Genomic DNA, 8,400 nt, shown 5'->3' with positions numbered 1-8,400 from the left:
CCACCTCATCCATTTTATCTACACCTCCTTCTGTTGTATTGTAATGCAGGATGATTTCTGGTTTCAATTTTTTGTCATTGCTGTCAACACTGCAATCGTGATGCATGGTACTGAGTAAAATTACAGATTTCTCCTTCTTCACCTTGTAAGATACCTGTTGTGAATTCTGTTCTTGGGTTCCCTCCGGTGGTTGTTTGTGATGGTGCAGTTGTCTCTGGGTTGTAATCCGGGCAGGTGTTTCTGCTGATTGCAGCTCTATTCGGTATTTAGGTGTGCTGGATTCATTAGTCAGTGCCAGTTGTCCATTGTTCTTGGAGGGTTTACATCCCTGTCTTGTTCCTTCTGCTCTGCTGCCAATTCAGCCAAGATAAGTGTCTTGTTTATTTTCCTGCAGCACACATACAGTGTGCTTTTCAGTTAAGAACAATTTATTGTTTTGTCTTGTCCAGCTTAGACTAGTTTGGATTTTTTCAGTCATGCTGGATTCTCTGGAGATGCAGATATACATTCTATGTCTTTAGTTAGATGTGGAGTTTTTGTATTTTCTGCTGTGGATATTTTCAGAGTTTTAATACTGACTGCTTAGTACTCTGTCCTATCCTTTACTATTTAGCTAGAAGTGCCTCTTTTGCTAAATCCTGTTTTCAGCCTGTGTGTGTCTTTACTCTTATATTCACCGTCAATATTTGTGGGGGGCTGCCTATCCTTTGGGGTTTCTGCTCTGAGGCAAGATAGAATTCCCATTTCCATCGATAGGGTTATTTAGTCCTCCGGCTGTGTCGAGGTGTCTAGGATGTGTTAGGTACACCCCACGGCTACTTCTAGTTGCGGTGTCAGTTTAGGGTTGCGGTCTGTACAGGTACCACCTTCTCCAGAGAAGGTCTCATGCGGCTCCAAGGCCACCGGATCACAACAGCACAACTGGCCAACAATGAGTTAAATGCATCTCAGAAGAAGGGAAGAAGGGCGTTGAGCCATTTTTTTTTCTGTAGTCTGCTTTGTCTCTCCTTCCCTCTTTTCCTCTGGGTGGCTGTGGAGTCTTGTGCTAGTATGGATGTTCAGGGATTAGCTTCTCGTGTAGACCAGCTTGCTGCTAGAATACAGGGTATTGCAGATTATATTGTTCAGACTCCGGTTTTAGAGCCTAGGATTCCTACTCCTGATTTGTTTTTGGGGGACAGGTCCACATTTTTGAGTTTTAAAAACAACTGCAAACTGTTTTTAACATGAAACCTCATTCCTCTGGTGATCCCATTCAGCAGGTTAAAATTGTCATCTCCCTGCTGCGTGGCGATCCTCAGGATTGGGCATTTTCCCTGGAATCTGGGAATCCGGCCTTGCTTAATGTAGACGCCTTTTTTCAGGCTCTAGGATTATTATATGATGAACCAAATTCTGTGGATCAAGTGGAGAAGACCTTGTTGGCCCTGTCTCAGGGTCAAGAGGAGGCAGAATTGTATTGTCAGAAATTTAGAAAATGGTCTGTGCTGACTAAATGGAATGATGATGCTTTGGCGGCAATTTTCAGAAAGGGTCTTTCTGAATCCGTTAAAGATGTTATGGTGGGGTTTCCCACGCCTGTCGGTCTAAGTGATTCTATGTCTCTGGCCATTCAGATTGATCGGCGCTTGCGTGAGCGCAGAGCTGTGCGCGCTGTGGCGTTGTCCTCAGAGCAGATGCCTGAGCCTATGCAGTGTGATAGGATTCTGTCTAGAACAGAAAAACAAGGATTCAGATGTCAGAATAGGTTGTGTTTTTATTGTGGCGATGCTTCTCATGTTATTTCAGTCTGTCCTAAGCGTACAAAGAGAATCGCCAGTTCAGTTACCATCAGTACTGTACAACCTAAATTTCTGTTATCTGTGTCCCTGATCTGCTCATTGTCATCATTTTCTGCCATGGCATTTGTGGATTCAGGCGCCGCTTTGAACTTAATGGACTTTGAATTTGCCAGGCGTTGTTATTTCCCCTTGCAGTCTTTGCAGAATCCTATTCCTTTAAGGGGCATTGATGCTACACCTTTGGAAAAAATAAACCCCAGTTTTGGACACAGGTGACCATGTGTATGACGCCAGCCCATCAGGAAGATTGTCGTTTTCTGGTGTTGCATAATTTGCATGATGCTATTGTGCTGGGTTTTCCATGGTTGCAGGTGCATAATCCTGTGTTGGATTGGAAGTCTATGTCTGTGACTAGTTGGGGTTGTCAGGGGGTTCATAATGACGTTCCTTTGATGTCAATCTCCTCTCCCTCCTCTTCTGAAATTCCTGAGTTTTTGTCTGATTTTCAGGATGTATTCGATGAGCCCAAGTCCAGTTCCCTTCCACCGCCTAGGGACTGTGATTGTGCTATTGACTTGATTCCAGGCTGTAAGTTTCCTAAGGGCCGACTTTTCAACCTGTCTGTGCCTGAACATACCGCCATGCGGAGTTATGTTAAGTAGTCTTTGGAGAAAGGGCATATTCGGCCATCTTCTTCACCATTGGGAGCGGGATTATTTTTTGTTGCTAAGAAGGATGGCTCCTTAAGACCCTGTATTGATTATCGCCTCTTGAATAAGATCACGGTCAAGTTTCAATACCCTTTACCTTTGCTTTCTGATTTGTTTGCTAGGATTAAGGGGGCTAGTTGGTTTACTAAGATTGACCTTTGGGGGGCATATAATCTTGTTCATATTAAGCAGGGGGATGAATGGAAAACTGCGTTTAATACGCCCGAAGGCCATTTTGAATACCTTGTGATGCCATTCGGGCTCTCTAATGCTCCATCTGTTTTTCAGTCCTTCATGCACGACATCTTCCGGACTTATCTTGATAAATTCATGATTGTATATTTGGATGACATTTTGATTTTTTCTGATGATTGGGAGTCTCATGTGGAGCAGGTCAGGATGGTATTTCAGATCCTTCGTGATAATGCTTTGTTTGTGAAGGGGTCTAAGTGTCTCTTTGGAGTGCAGAAGGTTTTTTTTTTGGGCTTCATTTTTTCTCCCTCATCTATTGAGATGGATCTGATTAAGGTTCAGGCCATTCATGATTGGATTCAGGCCACATCCATGAAGAGCCTTCAGAAATTTTTGGGCTTTGCTAATTTTTATCGCCGTTTCATTGCTAACTTCTCCAGTGTGGTTAAACCTTTGACCGATTTGACGAAGAAGGGCGCTGATGTGACGAATTGGTCTTCTGCGGCTGTCTCTGCCTTTCAGGAGCTTAAACGCCGATTTACTTCGGCCCCGGTGTTGCGTCAACCGGACATTTCTCTTCCGTTTCAGGTTGAAGTTGATGCTTCTGAGATTGGGGCAGGAGCTGTTTTTTCTCAGAGGAATTCTGATGGTTCCTTGATGAAACCGTGTGCCTTCTTTTCCCATAAGTTTTTGCCTGCTGAACGCAATTATGATGTCGGCAATCGGGATTTGTTGGCTATGAAGTGGGCATTTGAGGAGTGGCGACATTGGCTTGAAGGAGCTAAGCACCGTATTGTGGTCTTGACTGATCATAAAAATTTGATTTACCTCGAGTCTGCCAAGCGGCTGAATCCTAGACAGGCTCGATGGTCCCTTTTCTTTTCCCGTTTTGATTTTGTGGTCTCGTATCTTCCGGGTTCTAAGAATATTATGGCTGATGCCCTCTCTAGGAGTTTTTTGCCTGATTCTCCTGAGGTCCTTGAACCGGTCGGCATTCTGAAAGAAGGGGTGGTCCTTTCTGCCATTTCCCCTGATTTACGACGGGTTCTTCAGGAATTCCAGGCTGACAAGCCTGTCCGCTGTCCAGTGGGGAAACTGTTTGTTCCTGATAGATGGACTAGTAGAGTGATTTCTGAGGTTCATTGTTCTGTGTTGGCTGGCCATCCTGGTATAATTGGTACCAGAGATTTGGTTGGTAGGTCCTTTTGGTGGCCTTCTTTGTCGCGGGATGTGCGTTCTTTTGTGCAGTCCTGTGGGACTTGTGCACGAGCTAAGCCTTGTTGTTCCCGTGCTAGTGGGTTGCTTTTGCCTTTGCCGGTCCCTGAGAGGCCCTGGATGCATATTTCTATGGATTTTATTTCAGATCTTCCGGTTTCCCAGAGGATGTCTGTTATCTGGGTGGTTTGTGACCGGTTCTCTAAGATGGTCCATTTGGTGCCTTTGCCTAAATTGCCTTCCTCTTCTGATTTGGTTCCGTTGTTTTTTCAGCATGTGGTTCGTTTGCATGGTATTAACGTGCCTGTACTCGAGGAGCAAAAACAATAATTTAAAAATACGTATGTATTATTTTACAAATAAGAAAATAATAATAAATAATAATAGCAGGGCAGACAAAAAAGGGAGGATACAAAATGGCTTGTGGCTAGGGAATTTGAACTCAGTTTCCCAAAAATATGATAAGCCAGTTTATGTTTAATCACTTATTCATACAGGGCCCTACAGGTTTGGATTTCATTTTCCCTTAATAATAAAGTCCTTCATTTAAAATCTGCACTTTGTGCTTAGTTGTGTTATCTTTGGTAAATTTGATCGGTGATCTGATACATTTAAGTGTGACGGACATGTAAACATGCAAAAGAAAAGGAAATCAGGAAGGGCACAAATACTTTTTTGTACAACTCTATATATACACAATATATATATATATATATATATATATATATATATATATATATATATATATATATATATACAGTACAGACCAAAAGTTTGGTCACACCTTCTCATTTAAAGATTTTTCTGTATTTTCATGACTATGAAAATTGAACATTCACACTGAAAGCATCAAAGCTATGAATTGACACATGTGGAATTATATACTTACCAAAAAAGTGTGAAACAACTGAAATTATGTCTTATATTCTAGGCTCTTCAAAGTAGCCACCTTTTGCTTTGATGACTGCTTTGCACACTCATGGCATTCCCTTGATGAGCTTCAAGAGGTAGTCACCGGGAATGGTCTTCCAACAATCATGAAGGAGTTCCCAGAGATGCTTAGCACTTGTTGGCCCTTTTGCCTTCAATCTGCTGTCCAGCTCACCCCAAACCATCTCGATTGGGTTCAGGTCTGGTGACCGTGGAGGCCAGGTCATCTAAAGTAGCACCCCATCACTCTCCTTCTTGGTCAAATAGCCCTGACACAGCCTGGAGGAGTGTTTGGGGGTCATTGTCTTGTTGAAAAATAAATGATGGTCCAACTAAACGCAAACCGGATGGAATAGCATGCCGCTGCAAGATGCTGTGGTAGCCATGCTGGTTCAGTATGCCTTCAATTTTGAATAAATCCCCAACAGTGTCACCAGCAAAGCACCCCCACACCATAACACCTCCTCCTCCATGCTTCACTGTGGGAACCAGGCATGTAGAGTCCATCCGTTCACCTTTTCTGCGTCGCGCAAAGACATGGTGGTTGGAACCAAAGATCTCAAATTTGGACTCATGAGACCAAAGCACAGATTTACACTGGTCTAATGTCCATTCCTTGTGTTCTTTAGCCCAAACAAGTCTCTCCTGCTTGTTGCCTGTCCTTAGCAGTGGTTTCCTAGCAGCTATTTTACCATGAAGGCCTGCTGCACAAAGTCTCCTCTTAACAGTTGTTGTAGAGATGTGTCTGCTGCTACAACTCTGTGTGGCATTGACCTGGTCTCTAATCTGAGCTGCTGTTAACCTGCGATTTCTGAGGCTGGTGACTCAGATAAACTTATCCTCAGAAGCAGAGGTGACTTGATGGTTTTTGCCCCTGCACTTGGGGACATTTTTAAAGTTTTACCAATTTTTCGGACTGACTGACCTTCATTTCTTAAAGTAATGATGGCCACTCTTTTTTCGTAACTTAGCTGCTTTTTTCTTGCCATAATACAAATTCTAACAGTCTCTTCAGTAGGACTATCAGCTCAATATCCACCAGACTTCTGCACAACACAACAGATGGTCCCAACCCCATTTATATGGCAAGAAATCCCACTTATTAAACCTGACAGGGCACACCTGTGAAGTGAAAACCATTCCCGGCATGGGCGGACATACCGCCGGTTCAACCGGTGCAGCTGCACCGGGGCCCGGAGGCTCTGGGGGGCCCCTGCAGGGCGGCTAATATAAAGGGCAATCTGGCCAGTCTATCCGGCCCCGAGGGCCCCCTGGCCAGATTGCCCTCATGTGCGGCAGGCAGGAAGCAATCCCTGCAGCTCCGCTGCCTGCAAGAGAAAATGGCAACGGATCTGCAGGGAATGAATCCATCCTGCTTCCTTTCTCACACAGACAGCAGCGGCTGAATGACATCATCATTCCGCGCTGCGGCTGTGCGAGACAGGAAGCTGCCGGCGTGCAGCTTCAGGATAGGATCCGTGCGCAGAGGTGAGACATCTCCTGTCTTCTTCACAGCTGCTCCTCCTGTCTGGTGCTTGTTGTTAGATCACCCCCCTTCTCCCTGCACACACTTCCAGCCTGTGCAGAACGGCGTCTGCACACTCATGCCTGGAAGGAAGCTGCAGCTGTGTGCAGGACCTCAATCACCCCCTGAACAGGAGGTAAAGAACGGTCTGAATGTGACGGATTGTTTGCAGAGTAAAGAGGGGAGGCAGGGGCTGCAGTCAGAGACTAGAAGCAGTGATTTACAGACTGTGACCCGCGGAGCTTTGTGTTCTCTGGTCAGTGCAGGATTTTCATACACACACATCTGGGACCAGAGAGCTCAGAGCTGGGGAACACAGTCACTAAATCACTGGGTCTATTCTCTGACGGGACTCCAGTCATCACTGCAGTATCAGATCCAGGCTGGGACTGACCCCTGAGCCCATCCCCCAGTGGAGACTTTTTCACATATACTGTATCTGTTGCATTAAACACACAGGTACAATACATAGACACATATAAGGGTATGTTTCCACTGTCAGTAAACTCTGCAGATTGGACACTGTGTACATCCGCAGCATCCAATCCGCAGCAGCCGGATGTTACAGCATAGTGCATGAGATTTCAAGGAATCCAATGTCCACTATGTATGCAGCGGCCCCCGCAGCTTCCCAGTGGAGACGGACATGCGGCGCATCTTTCTAGACCGTAGCATGTCTATTTATCTTGCGGAGACGCTCAGTCTCCGCAAGATAAATATCACAGTCCAATGTATAGGATGCAGTGATTCCGCATGGTTCAATGAACACATGCGGAATCATCACTCGTACAAAAGCCGGCAGTGCTTCGGACCGATCGGACATGTGCTGCATCCAAAGCGCTGCCGATTCCTGACCGTGGAACCATACCCTTATACATTATTGTATAGTATGTCACATATGCAGTAGACACAGGTGTTTATTATGCATGGGCATATTCTACAGTATGTATACATTTTATATAGGTATGTACTATGAGTGCACTTCATATATATAGTTATACACTGATGCATTGATATACTGTAGTCAGCTACATCATTTTTGCCTACTACTAGTTTTGAAAAATCTCCACAGACTGTATAAGCCCTTAACGAAATATGACATACTGCTTACATCATATGTTGTCTTCCTGCCTTCATGCGGGTTCGCAAGCTGATCCCGCATATTTCCTGACAAATGATGGCAGTGATATTCAGCCATCATCTGTCACTAACAGCAACTGTTCACCTGTTAAACACCGCTGTGGATCTGTGACAGCAGCATTTACAGCATGTCGGCAGGGGAGAGTGTTGATCAATGCATCCATTGGCACTCTTGTGACATGATGGTGGGGAGCTGATGGGTTGCCATGATGGCCAGAGGCCTGTTGACAGCCTGTGTCTGTCATGAGTCATGACAGATTTCTGTGAAAACCAGCCTGCAGCTGACTTTCATAGGAGATTGTGATTTTTACAATAATCAGCAATACTGTGGCACTGCTAAATATAGCACAAGTAATCGGATTATTGAAGGTTCAAGCCCCCTAACAGTACTAACAATACAGAGAAAAGTAAAAGAAAAATGCTTTGAAAAATATGAAAAAAAGTTCAACTTACCCTCCTTCAAGTTAGGAAGTACAAAAAAAATACACATCTTTGGTATCACTACATCAGTAATGGCGTGTCATGGTCATAGTGTGGTGGTAATTCTACCTTGTATGTGGTATTATTCGTTCACTATATGACGATAATATGGTCTGGTCACAGTGTGGCGGTATTTGTCCCTGGTATGTGATATTATTCGGTCACTCTGGTGGTTAAATGTGATCTGGTCACGGTGTGGCAGTGTTTGTCTCCTGTATGTGATATTCGGTCATTATATGGTGGTAACATGTGGTTTAGTCATGGTGTGGCGGTATGTGTCCCCTGTATGTGATATTATTTGGTCACTATGTGGTGGTAATTTGTGGTCTGGTCACGGTGTGGCGGTATTTGTTGCTTTTATTTGGTATTATTTGTCTTGGTATAGGGGACTGTGTTGTGTATTGAGGTCACTTGTTCTCACTGATAT

The sequence above is a fragment of the Ranitomeya variabilis genome, chromosome 1 (assembly GCF_051348905.1).
Source record: "Ranitomeya variabilis isolate aRanVar5 chromosome 1, aRanVar5.hap1, whole genome shotgun sequence".
NCBI classification, from domain to species: domain Eukaryota; kingdom Metazoa; phylum Chordata; class Amphibia; order Anura; family Dendrobatidae; genus Ranitomeya; species Ranitomeya variabilis.
Note: the sequence above shows the minus strand (reverse complement) of the source record.